Source organism: Lagenorhynchus albirostris, chromosome X (genome assembly GCF_949774975.1).
Source record: "Lagenorhynchus albirostris chromosome X, mLagAlb1.1, whole genome shotgun sequence".
Lineage (NCBI taxonomy): Eukaryota > Metazoa > Chordata > Mammalia > Artiodactyla > Delphinidae > Lagenorhynchus > Lagenorhynchus albirostris.
Genome location: NC_083116.1, coordinates 56317676 through 56334506, shown reverse-complemented (window position 1 = coordinate 56334506; position 16831 = coordinate 56317676).

The window sequence follows — 16831 nt, the reverse complement described above, 5'->3', positions numbered from 1 at the left end:
ACCACTGCACCGCCAGGGAAGCACCCTTATCTCTTAACTTCAAATGCATTTTAACAGCCCTGCATTTGTGCTCTGTCCTCCTCACAATTACTATTTTGACATCATATTTTACATCTAATTGCTTTGTGTATCCTTTAACTACTTATTGTGAATGTTGATGATTTTACTACTTTTGTCTTTTAACTTTCCTACTAGCTTTGTATGCTTTTGGGTTTCTACCTTTACTATATACTTGCCTTTTTTGATGATTTTTTCCTTACATAATTTTCATGTCTGTAGTTGTGGCCTTTTCTTTTTCACTTAGAGAAGTTCATTTAACATTTCCTATAAAGTTGGTTTGGTGGTGCTGAACTCTATTAGCTTTTGCCTTTCTGTAAAACTTTTGATCTCTCCATCAAATCTGAATGAGAGTCTTGCTGGGTAGAGTATTTTGGGTTGTAGGTCTTTCCTTTTCATCACTTTAAATGTATTGTGGCCCTATCTTCTGGCCTGAAGAGTTTCTGCTGAAAAGTCAGTGCATAGCCTTATGGGAATTCCCTTGGATGTTATTTGTTGCTTTTCCCTTCCTGCTTTTGATATTCTCCATCTTTAATTTTTGCCATTTTAATTAAAATGTGTCTTGGTCTGTTCCTCTTTGGGTTAATCCTGTTTGGGACTGTCTGTGCTTCCTGGACTTAGATATCAGTTTCCTTTCCCAAGTTAGGGAGGTTTTCAGGTATTATGCATTCAAATATGTTCTGAGCCCCTTTCTCTCTCTTTTCTTTTTCTGGGACCCATATAATGTGAATGTTAGTATCATTAATGTTATCACAGAAGTCTCTTAAACTGTCCTTATTTATTTTCATTCTTCTTTCTTTTTTTCTGTTTAGTGTCAGTGATTTCTATTACTCTGTCATCCTTCTCTCTCATCCATTCCTTTGTGTCATTTAGCCTATGGTTGACTCCTTCTACTGTATTTTTCATTTCAGTTACTATATTCTTCATCTCTGTTTCATTGTTCTTGATATTTTCCAACTCTTTGTTAAAAATATCTAACTTCTCTCTCTGTGCATCCATTCTTCTCCCAAGTTCTTTTATTATCTTTACAATCATTACCTTAATCTCTTTCTTTGGCAGATTGCCTATCTCCACTTCACTTAGTTCTGGGGTTTTATCTTGTTCCTTCATTTGGAACATGTTCGCCTATTGCTTCATTTTGCCTATTTTATTTCTATGAATCTGATAGGTAGGTTACATTTCCTGATATTGGAGAAGTGGCCTTTTGTAGGAAACATCCTTTGTCTCCCAGCAGTACACTCCCCTCTTGTCACCAGAGCTATATGTTTTAAGGGTACCCCCTCTGTGGGCTACCTGTGTACTTCTGTTGTGGTGAGCAGACTACTGTAGGCAGTCTGGTAGGCTTGGTTGGATCCCAGTCTTGTTGGTTGCCAGGCCCTTCCTTGTGCAGAGACTGCCAGTCACTGGTTGGCTTGACTGGGTCTGGAGGTGGCTGGCTGAAGAACCCTGGGGTCCCCAGGGCTGGTGCTGGCTCACTGTTGGGTGGAATCAGGGTCCAGAAGATCCCAGGGTTGGTTCCCACCCACTGGTGGAGGAAACCAGGTCCTGGGGCTAGTGCTGGCCCACTGACAGACAGAGCCATGTCCTGGGGTCTGACTACAGGGCCCAGGGGTCCCAAAGCTGTTATCAGAATTCTAATGAATGAGGCCAGTTCTTGACACAGGTGGCTGCAGGCTCCATGGTGTCCCAAAGCTTGTGTTGACCTGCTGGTGACAAGGCCATGGCTTATCTTGTCCCAGAGCTGGTGCTGGCCTGCTGATGGGTGGGATAGGTCTTTGGGCTACAGCACTGAGGTTTTCCTGTGGCTGATGTCTGCCTGCTGGTGGGTGACATTGGTCCCAAAGCTAGAGCAGGCTCACTGGTGAGTGTGGCCAGAGCTCAGCTAGTCCCAGCCCAGGTGCTGGCTTGTTGGTAGTTGGACTGTGCCCACAGTCTGCAGAGCTGTCATTGTCCTGAGGCTCTTCTTCTAATTCTTTTGGATATATACCCAGAGTGGAATTACTGGATTACATGACAAATTTATTTTTAATATTTAAAGAAATGTCATACTGTTTTTCATATTGTCTACACCATTTTTACATTCCCAGTAAAAAGTGTACAGGGTTTCAATTTCGCCACATCCTTGCCAACACTTGTTATTATTATTTTTTTTTAAGTAGCAATTTTAATGAGTGTGAAGTTGTATTTCACTGTGGTTTTGATTTGTATTTCCCTGATGATTAGTGATTTTGAGCATCTTTTGATGGCTTATAGGTGATTTATACATCTTCTTTAGAAAAATGAATTTCCCCCCACAGGGTTGTTTGTTTTTTGTTGTTGATTTGTAGTAGTTCTTTGTATATCCCAGATATCAACCCCTTATCAGATATATTGTTTTTAAATATTTTCTCCCATTCTGTGGGTTGCCTTTTCACTCTGTTCACTGTGTCTTTTGATACATAGATTTAAAAAGTTGATGTAGTACAGTTTATCATTTTTTTGTTTTGTTGCCTATGCTTTTGGTGTCATATCCAAGAAATTATTGTTAAATCCAATGTCATGAATTTTTTCCTCTGTTTTCTTCTAAGAGTTTTCCACTTTGTAGTCTTATATTTATGTTTTTGATCCATTTTGATTTAATTTTTGTATATGGTGTAAGGCAATAGTCCAAATTAATCATTTCATTTAAATATCTAGTTTTCCCAGAACAATTTGTAAAAAGACAGAAATTTCACCTACTGAATGGCCTTGACACCCTTGTCCAAAATCATTTGATGATATATGTAAGGGTTAATGGGATCTCTATTCTATTCCATTGTCTCTCTTTAAGCCAGTATCCCACTCCTTTGATTACTGAAATTTAAGAGTGAAGGTATCCAGAATATACTACTGTTTACTGTGTCAAATATAAAAGAAATATTTTAAAATGAAGACATTTGAGATTCAACAGGTGCAGAAAGATTTTCTGGAGCTTCCCTTATTTTACTAGAGACAGAAAGTTCTGAATGAGAGGCTGCCATAAAGCCTCTCTGGAGAGTTTTATCCCTATCTCTAATTATTGATCAAGATACTTCTTTTGTGTACTCCTATATGAATATAATAAATTTTATCTTTTCTTCTGTTAATCTATCTTTTGACAGTTCAATACACAGATCCCAACTGATTGAGCATAAGAAGGTACAAGAAAAGTTTTTCCTTCGCAGGAGTAAGCTTGGAAATCGTAAAGTGTGAGATCTCCAACTTTTTGTTTTTTTCAGTATTGTTTTATCCCTTAGGGTCCTTGAGATTTTATATGAATTTTAGGATGAATTTTTCTATTTCTGAAAAAATGTCTTTTGAACTTTGATAGGGATTGCATTGAATCTGTAGACTGCTTTATGTAGTATTTACATTGTAACAGTATTAAGTCTTCCAATTCATGAGCAGGACATGTCTTTCCACTTAATGATATTTCCATTTAATAATTTTGTTTTAATTTTTTAAGTAACATTTTATAGTTTTCAGTGTACAAGGTTTTCACCTCTGGTTAAGTTTACTCCTAAATATTTTATTATTTTTGATGCTATTGTTAATGGAATTTTTTCTTAATTTTTTTGGATTAGTCATTGTTAATGCATAGATATTTGCGTATTGATTTTGTATCCTTCAACTTTTCTGAATATATTAGTTCTACTAGTTTTGTGGAATCTTTAGAGTTTTATACATATAAGATTTCTATTGTTTGTGAACATTTTATGTCTTCTTTCCAAATTTAGATGTATTTTATTTATTTTTCTTGCATAATTGCTCTGGCTAGGACTTACAGTACTATGGTGAATAGAAGGAGTACTCAATAATTCGAAAATATATATATATATATTTTTTACAGTACACGGGCCTCTCACTGTTGTGGCCTCTCCTGTTGCAGAGCACAGGCTCCAGACGCGCAGGCTCAGCAGCCATGGCTCACGGGCCTAGCCACTGCAGGGCATGTGGGATCTTCCTGGACCGGGGCATGAACCCATGTCCCCTGCATCAGCAGGCAGACTCTCAAACACTGTGCCACCAGGGAAGCCCTCAAAAAGGTTTTTTAAGACCAAAACTCTTGAGAGTTGAAGAGGAGGAGAATATAATCTTAAAAGAAAAAAAAATTGTCTGTCTGACCCCTCAACCTTAATGATCTTCTCTTTTAACAAAGTAAATCTTATTTTCTTAACTTCATGGTTTCAGTTCTTTTCTGCAAAATTTAACCTAAGAGAGTGTGGTTGTGAATAATTAGCAAATGTTAAATGAAAATTTACCTTTCTTGGGGCTTCCCTGGTGGCGCTGTTGTTGAGAGTCCGCCTGCCGATGCAGGGGACACGGGTTTGTGCCCCAGTTTGGGAAGATCCCACATGCTGCGGAGTGGCTAGGCCCATGAGCCATGGCCGCTGAGCCTGCGCGTTTGGAGCCTGTGCTCCACAATGGAAGATGCCACAACAGTGAGAGGCCTGCATACCGAAAAAAAAAAAATATTTACCTTTCTTTCATCATGTGTACTAACATTGATTATTTAAAAGTGTATATATTGTACCATAATATTAAATACAAGATCTTAAACCATACTCCTGAGATACTTTGCACCTCTATGAGAAAATCTATGCCTATCCCTTTAAATTTATTTTTTGGCTTTCTCTTTCTGGAAGTAAAATTTCCCTCTTCAAACTCTATGCTTTTAGCTGTTTCTCCTAAATGGATTTATCATGTATAATGTCTCTTAATGACTTGTATTTGAAAGCCTCAACTATTTGTTGCTAATGTACTTATTTTGTAAGTTCTCTATGGTGAAGGTCATAATGTGCCTTATAAAGTAAAATGAAAAGGAAACATTGTCATAATAGCATATTTCAATAAGTATAGCTCCCTTTTTGACGTGTTTCTTTCAAGTGGGGAACTTTTGTAGAAACTATTTTATAAGGAGTCATGGCAACTGATGGACACTACCAATACTCACAAATTCACTTGAAAAATATCCATATTAGCAGTTTTATGCCACAGTGTTATAGGAAGGCTATATTTATGCCAGAGTGTAATAGGATGGCCAGTTTGCAGTTAAGCACAAAATCTACCAGTATCCTGACCTTAAACAGAGTGCACCAAAAGGAAAATCCACGCTAGAGAGAGTACCAGCAATATTGAGTGAAGACAAGACTGTTGTCTTCTTTTTGTTCACCAACTTAACTGTGTATGTGTTAATTTGTTTTCAGTTTATTTTTATATTTGTGGACTATTAATTTCAAAACAGATGAATCATTTCCTAAGGCATGTTCCCACTCCCTTAGAAAAAAGAAAATATTTACATGCTATGGATATAAATACTAAATAATGATGTTTATATTTTAGGTATTTTTGAGCTGAATTATTTTCTTAGTCATATGGAGTCACTATAACATGTTACCGTAGACTGGGTGGCTAAAACAACGAACATTTATTTCTCACAATTCTTGTGTCTGGGAAGTCCGAGAGCAAAGTGCTAGCTGATTTGGTGTCTGATGAGAACCCTCTTCTTGGTTGGCAGACATCCTTCTTCTTGCTGTATACTCACATAGAGAATGGGTTCTGGTCTGTTCCTCTGCTTACAAGGTGACTAATCTTATCATGTGGGTTCCACCCTCATGACCTCATCTAAACCTAATTACCTCCTAAAGGCCCCACCTCCAAATATTGTTACATTGAGGTTTAGGGCTTCAACATGAATACTGAGGGGACAAAAACATTCAGTCCATAGCAATTATCAATATTATCAATATGTTAACAGATATAAAATAAGCAGATCCATTTATATTGTATTATTATAATCATATATATATAGAAAAGACTGATTAAATTTGAGCATATGATATGTTGAAAATATTGCCTTACACTTAAAATTGGACAGAAGTTATTCTTGGGTGTCCAAGGCATTGCCTAGCAAATCCTCTGGGGATTATTTAACTTAAGCAGAGTTTTAAGTTTTTGATTGATTTTTGTATTCACTACATTATTTCCTATTTTGTAGGGGTAGAAGTTATCTTGTAGACAACTAATAGTAATACATATAATTTTTTATCTAAGCTATGCAAATGGATTTTGCTCAGTAAAAATACATTCAATTGTCACTTGGAAGGAAAATACATTTTATTGTCCTATATGATATAAACCAATTTGCATGTATTAGCAAATTTATTTCAGTATTCCTACAGATTATGTGCCTTTAAGTGTTTCTTTGAACCAGTTTTAATATATTACTGGTTATCTAATTAACTAAAGTATTAAATAACAATTTTTGACAAATGTTCATTTTACACTTGCATATGAGTTGTCTTCAAATTTCTGAAAACTGTACTTTAGCAGATATATAAAACATATACTGAATGGAATGGTCTCACTCAGGCACTATTCTGTATGAGGTGGTGCTTTCCTGGTCTGTTCATTCTTTCCATCAGAATCATAAGTGTAATTGCCAGTTGAGTCCTTTCAGTCGTGATATCTATTTAAAAATGACTAACGTGATTCTTTTACTTGTTGTTTATATAAAATCCAAAAAGAATTATAAAAGAATGTCTAAGTACATGGTACAGGAACAAAACAATTTTGTATAAAATATATTTAATAATTAACTTATTTATCCAACTATATTCATGACAAATTTTAAATAAATATAACTTCGAGTCTTTTAAATATGGTTAAAGGACTTTTTTTTTTTTTTTTTTGCGGTACGTGGGCCTCTCACTGTTGTGGCCTCTCCCTTTGAGGAGCACAGGCTCTGGACGCGCAGGCTCAGCGGCCATGGCTCATGGGCCTAGCCGCTCTGACGCATGTGGGATCTTCCCGGGCCGGAGTATGAACCTGTGTCCCCTGCATCGGCAGGCGGACTCTTAGCCACTGTGCCACCAGGGAAGCCCAGGGACATGGTTTTATACTGGTTTTCTGTGGATTCTCCTTTTGAGATCCTGGCTTTGTGGTGTTCACTTATCATCTTCTGTGCCCCAATTCATTCCAAGTTCCATAATGTTAAAATGAGCATGACCTTGCATCTGGGGTTTTATATTAATCACAGAGTATTTTCAGGATATCTGTCTACAATTGCTTCAAGTCAAGAATTTGTCAAAGAATTGTAACTGTATTTTGATATATCTGGGCTATATTGGGGGAGAAGAAAAACAAAACAAATGATAAGTTATTGGCTGTTAAAGGATTTCTGTATAGAAGGTGCTTAGGTAGGTATGAAGCACTCTGACAGGAAGGGAGCTAAGAAATTTTTTATTGAAACTACACTTGCAGGGCAAGAAGACTGTTTCTATTGATATTATTTATTTTGAATAAGTATGGAAGGACTATTGTGTTTATGGGGAGAACTCCCCAAGCCAGTCTTTAGTACTGCTACTGAATAAAATGTACTGTGATCCAAATGATGCACACCGGTTAGTTATCAAGATAAAAATACTATACTGAAAAGAGCACCTGATTTGACATTCTGGCTCAGCCATCTATTAGTAACATTTTCTAAATTAAATCAATTAACCTAATTCTTAGTTTTCTGAATCTGTAAAAACTGACTTAATAGTCTGTGCCTACCTCATAGCATTATTGTAAGATCATATATATGTGACAACAAATTTGTAACTAAAATTTTTCTGTATAAATTTAAATAGAGTAAATAGATAGGTCAGGTTGAGAAGTTACTTTAAAATAGCTACAGAAACTGATTTCTTTCTCCCTTTATAATTAATAAATTCACTACAACCAAAATAAAATTTTAATTATATTTAGGTTTACTATTTTCTAGATCCTGCGTGAATTTTGTCCAGGAATTTTGCTCTAAGATTCCTTCCCCACACTATGCCTGCATCTCTTTTTCCTCAAAGTCTTTGTTGTTAGAAATGAAAAGGAAAATCTCTCAATGGGTTTAAGACATCTTCAAAGATATTATTTTTGTCATTCTCTATGTTTAGTAAAGGTGATTTCAATACAAGCTTTTAGACCAGGCCAGAGCTTTTCACCACTTATCTCCAACTCTCTCTTTTTTCATTCTTTATTGTGATAAAAGTAGTTGCTGTGATGGGGAGGGGATAGTGGAAAGGGTAAGATGGCAGGTAAACTCACCTTGAGATAGTGAAGTCCCTCTTGCTGAATATTTTCACAGTAATAATACACAGTCATTGCTGGAGTATTAGGAAATTGTAAATCTAAGTACAGAATTTGTAAAGACAGAACCTCTGCAAATAGTGTTACCACATTTAGTGAATAATAATGTGGGGTGCTCAGTTAAATTTGAATTGCAGATAAACAGTGAATAATATTTTTAGTCTAAGCATATCTAAAATATTTCATGAGATGTACTCATGACTAAAAGATTATACACTATTTATCTGAAGTACAAATTTAATCAGCAGTCTGTATTTCATCTGGTATTTCTACCAGCAATCTATGAAGTAAAGAATTTTCCAGAAGAGGGCACTGTTCAAAACCCAGTATTAACCTTCATTGGATTTAGTACATGCCCATCAAATTTTACTGACAAGTGAGAGTATGATTAGGCCAGGAAACGTTCTGAAGGGGCTATTCCTATTACGCTGGTGACAGTTGAAAGAAGATTCTGCCATTTGGTAAGAGGACAGGGAGTGTGAAAACATTATAATCTACCGGTTTAACTAGTATATAATACTTACTATCTTGACAATAACTGATGATACTAGGTGAACGAACTGATATTTAATAAAGAAGTGAGGCTATTATTTACCACTTGTTTAGTGTAAACCTTCATAGACCAAGAAAAGGAAGTGGCACAAGCGAGAATAAGTTGCTGAAAAGATTGATGGGCTTAAAGTTTTTAGTGAGGGGTAAAGCAATGCAGACCAAGCCTTTATGTGCTCTTTGTAGCCTAGGCTGGAATCTTAGGACCAAATTAAAAAAAATTTATGTAGGGTGTAGACACCAGGCAAAGATAGACAGAAATATCTGAGGAGAATTTTTTGGAGACTAAACATTGAAGATGAACTGGGTTATACATAAAATTTAAACTCAACATTCCCTAAAAAATTGCTGTTCTTGGTAATGGTATTAAGCAAGAAATGTAAGTACTGTTTAGCTATATTCCTCAGAGAAAAAAGATCTCCTAAATATGTGACCTGATTTTTACATTTTTCTCCTATAATTACCTTTTGTGTTTCTATGGTTTCTTAGAAAATTTTCCTCTGAAAAACATTGATTTTAGGAATTTCACAAAATCTCTTCTAAGGTTAGATTTTAAAATGCTGAAACAGTTCCAGCAAGAAGAGTTGAGAATTCTGGGAAGAATATCACTTTGCCTTACCCTGAATCTATTTCTATACACAATGATATTGCTATACTAAATATTCCTAGGCCAAGATATAGTGATCTTACAAATATTTTTAAACGTGGCTGTAAGTGGCCTCAGTAGATGAGTGAATGCATTTTAGATTTTCTTATATTGTTCTCCTAAATGTAGAAAATTAAATCTATGTAAAACTCTACTTATATAAGACAAAGCATATTGGTGAGTTAAATTATAAAGTTCATAATTATTTAGTTTGTATAATGGTTTCCTTAAAATCAATTAAAAGTACTTATAGTTAAGACAAATTCTCAAATGCAGATGTAAGCCTGTGCTGCTTGATTGTGTCAGTCTTTTGGCAAAGCTTTTTCCTAAGTGTTGTGGTTTGTTTGGTTCTCTCTTTAATGATATATAAAATATATTTAGACCTAAGCTGTTTTAGTGGCTCTCATTTTTTTCCTGAGGCCTTATATGTTATACCATAAGACCTTATACGTTATACTATAAAAAATATGTGTCAACAATTGCTGATATTTGTTGTGCTTGATAAAGAGAAGTGCTAGAGAGTAGAATTTAAAACAAAGGCAGCTGACTTTGCAGACACCACAGTGTGGAGAAAGTTTTAATCACTGTTTTTGACTACACAATGTGTGAAGCTTACCAACAAACGTAACATATTTCTCCTGCTATTTTAATAAATTATGTTAAGAAAGTTTTTCTACTTAGAAGACATATATCTTTTAGTTTCTTTAACAGATATATTTAGAAACTTTAGGAGATTTATGATATTGAGAGAGATATCTTTGGTTCTTATGTTTCTTAAGGCAGATTTTCAGTATTCTTCGGTTGGCATTGGAGTATCATTAGAATGAACTTCAAAATGAACCCATTTAATCCCAAGCCTGGCCGGTTAAGAAGAAGGTGAAGAAAAAGTGCTTCCTTTGTGGTTGAAAAAGAGGTAATATAATCTCTGGACCTAACATACCTTTCCTCTCCCATTGGCTATGGTACTAGAAATTACAATCATTATAATGTTGTCTTTCATTTGTATTAAAAGCATAATATTCAACCAGACCCATTGTGGGAGTGAATGGGCAACACCATATCAGGATCTCAGAAAATAGGTGAAAAAGGGAGTTACATATTTATTTAAAGAGCATATATAAAATTGTGGAGCATTAAAAAATTGTTTGGGGATGAATGATTATATAATGGCAGAAAATAAACGTAGAACATAACCTCATTTCTATTTATGTTATAATTGTATTTATCCTATAATTGCAGGTAAATTAAAGAGATTTTTTAAATCATATAAAATATTACAAGAAAATATAGAATAACATTTTTTGTATTCTTTAGGTAGAAGAGGCCTTCTTAAGTAAGACAATAATACCAAAAGCTATAAATGAAAATAATTGATTTTACAAATATTTCTGTATGGCAAAAGGCAAGATCAGTCAAATTGAAAGGCAAATGACAGTCTGAGAGATTGATTGCAGCACAAAACAAGGGTTTTCATTTCAACAAGGAATTCATTGCAGCACAAAAACAAATATTTTTCTCAATAAATAAATAAAAAACACCTACAAAATACCATGAATAAAACAACCAGTCCAATGTAAAATGAGGTGGGGGGAATATAAATAAACAATTCATAGTAGAGGGAATTAAGAAAATAAACATATTAAAAATGCTAAACAGCTCTAGTAATGAGACAAGAAAATTAAAACAATACAATATATTCTTCATCCATCAGATATGTAAAAATGATAAATAATTGATGAATGACTAAAATGTTAAATGACTTGAGCAAAATTGCATGGGTTTAAATAATACCTCCATCTCTGGCTAGCTTTGTGATCTTAGACCAGTTAACAAACATCTCTGATTCAGTTTCTTCATCTATAGAAATGGAGATGATGATGCTTCTTTCATTGAAGAAGTACTTTGGTATTGAATATGCCCTTACATTAGTTTCTGGCACATTATAAGTCTTAATAGTAGCTAATAAATGTTAGCTATTATTATTATTGTATTATTATTGTTGATAACTATGTTACCAGGACATATATTACTCAACATTTTTGGAAAGTAATCCAGCAGTGTTTTATGTAAATTCACATACACTTTGAATCCCATATTGGAGAATTTATCTGAAGAAATAAAAATTATCTCTATGAAGGAAACTTGATCAAAATATTTATTTCCATGTTGTTTGTTTCAATAATAAAACTTTAAGTAACTTTGAGATCTATCAATAGGGAAATAAGACAGTAATGTATTGTGGCAATGGAATATGAAGAACCTACTAAAAATAAGGTAAATCTATATGTAACTACTTGAAAGAATGTCCGTGATGTTTTGTTAAGTGAATAAAACCAGTAAATAATAACATGTATAGTAGTATCGTCCTACATTTTTACAAAACAGAAACAAGCATCTACATGTACGCATATGTTTGTGTAAGGAAAGAAGAGGTATAAAAGGAGAGTCATCAAGTTTTTGACAATAGTTATTTTGGGGGCTGTGATGACAGGATGAAAAGGAAACTGTTGATTTTACTTTAGACACTTCTGACCTTTTAGGATTTTGAATGTCAGCTCCATGAAGACAAAGCCTTATATATCTTATTCACTACTATATATCCAGTGCCCATAAATAAATATTTTTAAACAAATAAAAAATCAAAGTTTAAATAGTCATAAGGGTATACAAGACTTTTGTAATACAAATTGTTTCTTAGTGTTTTATAGGCCATTAAGTACCTTTAAAATATGTCATTGTTATAGTCATAGCTCTGGCAATAACTTTGACCAATTTATGAATTCTGAACCTGTTTCTATATCTCTCAAATGTCCTGTCTCACCTTCTTCAGATGTATAAAATCCTAGCTGATAAGCATAGTAGTATATACTAATCATCTGATGAATGAGTAACAACTACAGCAAGTATGATCCTAATTTTAAGTTTATTCTCTTTTTTTAAACAACTTTATTGGAGTATAATTGTTTTACAATGGTGTGTTAATTTTTGCTGTATAACAAATTGAATCAGCTATACATGTACATACATCCCCATATCTCCTCCCTCTTGCATCTCCCTCCCACCCTCCCTATCCCACCCCTCTAGGTGGGCACTAAGCACCGAGCTGATCTCCCTGTGCCATGTGGCTGCTTCCCACTAGCTATCTATTTTACATTTGGTAGTGTATATATGTCCATGCCACTCTCTCACTTTGTCCCAGCTTACCCTTCCTCCTCCCTGTGTCCTGAAGTCCATTCTCTATGTCTGCGTCTTTATTCCTGTCCTGCCCCTAGGTTCTTCAGAACCATCTTTTTCCTTTTTTTTTTCTTTTTTAGATTCCATATATATGTGTTAGCATATGGTATTTGTTTTTCTCTTTCTGACTTACTTCACTCTGTATGACAGGGTCTAGGTCCATCCACCTCACTACAAATAACTCAGTTCCGTTTATTTTTATGGCTGAGTAATATTCCATTGTATATATGTGCCACATCTTCTTTATCCATTCATCTGTTGATGGACACTTAGCTTGCTTCCATGTCCTGGCTCTTGTAAATAGAGCTGCAATGAACATTGTGGTACATGGCTCTTTCTGAATTATGGTCTTCTCAGAGTATATGCCCAGTAGTGGGATTGCTGGGTCATATGGTAGTTCTATTTTTAGTTTTTTGAGGCATCTCCATGCTGTTCTCCATAGTGGCTGTATCAAATTACTTAGTTTTAAGTTTATTCTTAACTGAAACCAATAAAGGACAATCAGTTTAATGACTTTTAAATTGTTTTACATTTTAGGCATCACCTATATATTCTAATTCATTCTATGGTAATATCTCCTAGTATTACCGATTCAAGGGTTTAGGACATTATATTTGGGGCCTTGGAGTTACCAAATATTTTCATATGTATTCTCCCATTTGGGTCTTATACAACTTCTGTCATCTACCTCACTATAGAAAAGGAAAAATAATGAAATTCTGAAAATTAATTTGCTCAAAAGCTCACAGATAACTGCTCTTCCTGAAAGTATTCTCAAAAGTGTGAGTTACAAGGTTATCAATGAAACATCTTGTCAGCATTCCCTGCTTAGAAAGTCTAGAAGTGGTTTGAGGTTTGTAAATATGTATGCCTTAATAACACTTTTTTACTTTCTCTTTTCTTAAAGCAAATTAATATACCTGCATTCCAATATAGCAATTTATTTATTTATTTATTTAACATCTTTATTGGAGTATAATTGCTTTACAATGGTGTGTTACTTTTGCTTTATAAAAAAGTGAATCAGTTATACATATACATATGTTTAAATAGTTGAAGGGCATGGGCATGACATAGGGTGTTGCATATTTCTTAATTCTCATTTATAGATAACATATATGAAAATTAAAACTTTAATTCATAGAGGACGTAGAAGTATCAAATTGCACCACTTGCAAATTTACACTGAGCAATCACATTTAATGGAATCCACAGTATATTTTCATGAAGGAAATGTTTTTTTTATTAAGATCCAAAACTCTGTGGAACATGTGTAATCTGTGTCATAAATATACACTTGGGCTGTGCACATTCACCTAGTCAGAATGGCACATCTGGTATCTCCATTTTCACACATTCTTGAAGAAAATTAAAAAATACACTAGGCCCATACATTGTCAATGCTTTATTTTGAGTGGATCACTTTTTGTACTTGTTACCATGGTTTGCTTTTCCTGTTTCAGACAAATGGAAGTATGAAAGAAGCTTATATTTTCTTTACTTTCTGACAGTTAATAATACCTGATTAGGGTAGGTAGCAATTAGACACCAACTCGAAGTCTTTTAAAAATCCCATTCACGCACGAAGCTGCATTCTTTTTCAGGACAATAACACTCCACAACACGGGGAATATTTTCATATTTTTCAATACTTAAAAATTGGCATTTGAAATGGAAACTAGTATTTAGGGACACTTGAAAACAGAGACACACACACAGAGATAAACACACATATGTACACACATGCACACACACAGCAATGTAGAGAAAAAGAGGAATTGGGAGAAGTATGTTTTACTATAAGGTTAGGGTTTAGAGTTTTTAAAATTAAAAAAAAAATAATATTGTAATTGAATTTAGAATCAAGAAAATGGAAGAAGAGTGAGATGAATTACTAAAACAATTAACAGTAATATTGGCATGGTAGATTGATAGTTGAGGTATATAGTTCATGTTAGATAATGTTTATAGACTGTAAAATTTATTTTAGATATTTTTAAATGCTTTCCCTTCACACAAATTACTCAGCAGTTGCATGGAGAGCTTAAAGGTGTAGATATTTCTTACTGATCTTTAAGCACCAAATTATATGAGACTTATGGAAATTTTATTTTTTGCTTTCCTCGTTTCAATGTCTTTCATTTCGGCATTCATTGCATGTATTTTTGAGTTGAGTTTATCGGAAGCTTACATTTTAGCATGATGAATGAAGCAAGGTAAAAAATATTCAGAAAAGTCTGAAAGGCTTTAAAACTACTGAAAAAACAAGTGTGAAAATGACCATGGAGACTCTTAGAAAGTTTAAAGTGTTTGCTATTTTTTCAGAGCAGAATTATAGGAAGAATATACCTTTTTAAAGGGTGGGGTATGTGTGTATGTGCATGTGTGTGTGTGTGTGTGTGTGTGTGTGTGTGTGTAAAAGATACTGGGGTAAACATACAGATGATTGTCAGTTGTCTTTCTCTCTTTGTTAGGATTCAGGAAAAAATACACCTGCATTCCTAGAAGGAGGAGTAAAGGAGAACGCAGATAACTTTAGGTATGTGAAGGCCTGAAGGCCTCTGTTCCCAACTAGAGGTTTATATCCAGACCTTATTTTCTATTTGCCAACTTGGATCACTCTCCACCTCATTCCATTATCACCTTCATATCTATGTTTCTAGCCCCATTATGGCAACCTGACATTGAGTAGTGTTGTTGCTTTAATAGTTAACTTTGGAGTTGATCTCAGGCGATTTCACAAAAGCAATTAAGGTAGCCACGTTTTCATCTGTAAGGACATAAGCCTCTTCCATTATATTCTAGGGGTTAGACTATTTAATGTAACCTCTTTTTTACTCTAAAAGCTTTTTAAAAAATTGTAGTTTGCATATATGTGTTTCTACTTCCATGAGGAGCATATTAATATGGTGTAATGATACCAAGGATCATGCATCTTTGAACACAGGATCTAGTCATGATTTTGTCTTCTGAGATGTTATGTGACTTTGAGCAAGAGCTATCTACTTCAGGACCTATCAGAGAAAATCATAACAGCCAAAAGGAGGCAGTAGAACATAACTGTAAATAACATTGACTCCAAAGTCAGACAGCCTTGCTTGAAGTCCTGGCTCTGCCATTAACACATAGTGCTACTTTGGAAAACTCACTTCTTTGCCCTTCTGTTTCCTCATCTGTATAATGAATATGACATTAGTACTTCATAGAGAACCAGGTCTAATGTGTCCAAAGCCCTTGTTCTTTACATTACGTCATGCTGAGATAACTGATGTGAAAGCTTATTGGGATGGACAAAGTAATATGAGTTAAACACATCTACAGAATGAGAAAAAAATGTAGTGATCAAAAGAATGAATAAATTAAAATAAAGCAACATTAAAAAAGGCTCATCTTGCAGCCTCATGGAGGTAAGCCAGCTATTTCAAAAGAGATTTTGCTTCAAAATTTTCTTAAAACAACAAACAAAAGTGAATAGTTGTCAAAACATAGCAGGCAGGAAATGTCACAGATGTTAACCTTCCCCTGGAAACACATGACTTCCATGTTGGCAGTGTAAATCTGGGAACTTTTGTAGGAAGGACATGAGCATATTTTAGCTATCATGAAGCTCCATAAGTAACCAGGTTTAAATCATGTGAGACTTCATAGATTATAGTCAGAGTTGGAGAACAAGTAAATTTAAGAGAGAGTAAAAAATACTGACTCACTATGTGGTACAATTGAAACTAATATAATATTGTAAATCAACCATGATTCAATTAAAAAAAATAGAGATTTAGCTTCCTACTTTATTTTTATAATTTCATTTTATATTTTTATTGGAATATTGTTGATTTAAAACATTGTATTTGTTTCAGGTATACAATATAGTGATTATTTTTACAGATATTCCATTAAAAGTTGTTACAAGATAATGGTTATAATTCCTTGTGCTATCCAATATATCCAGTTGCTTATCTATTTTATACATAGTAGCTTGTATCTCTTAAACCCATAGCCCTGTCTTGCCCCTCCCTTCTTCCTTCTCCCCACTAGTAAACACATTTGTTTTCTATATCTGTGAGTTTGTTTCTGTTTTGCTATATGCATTTGTTTGTTTTATTTTTTAGATTTTATATCGAAGTGATAATCATATAGTATTTGTCATTCTCTGGCTTATTTCATTAAGCATAATTTTCCCTAGGTCTATCCACATTGCTGCAAATGGCAGAATTTCATTCT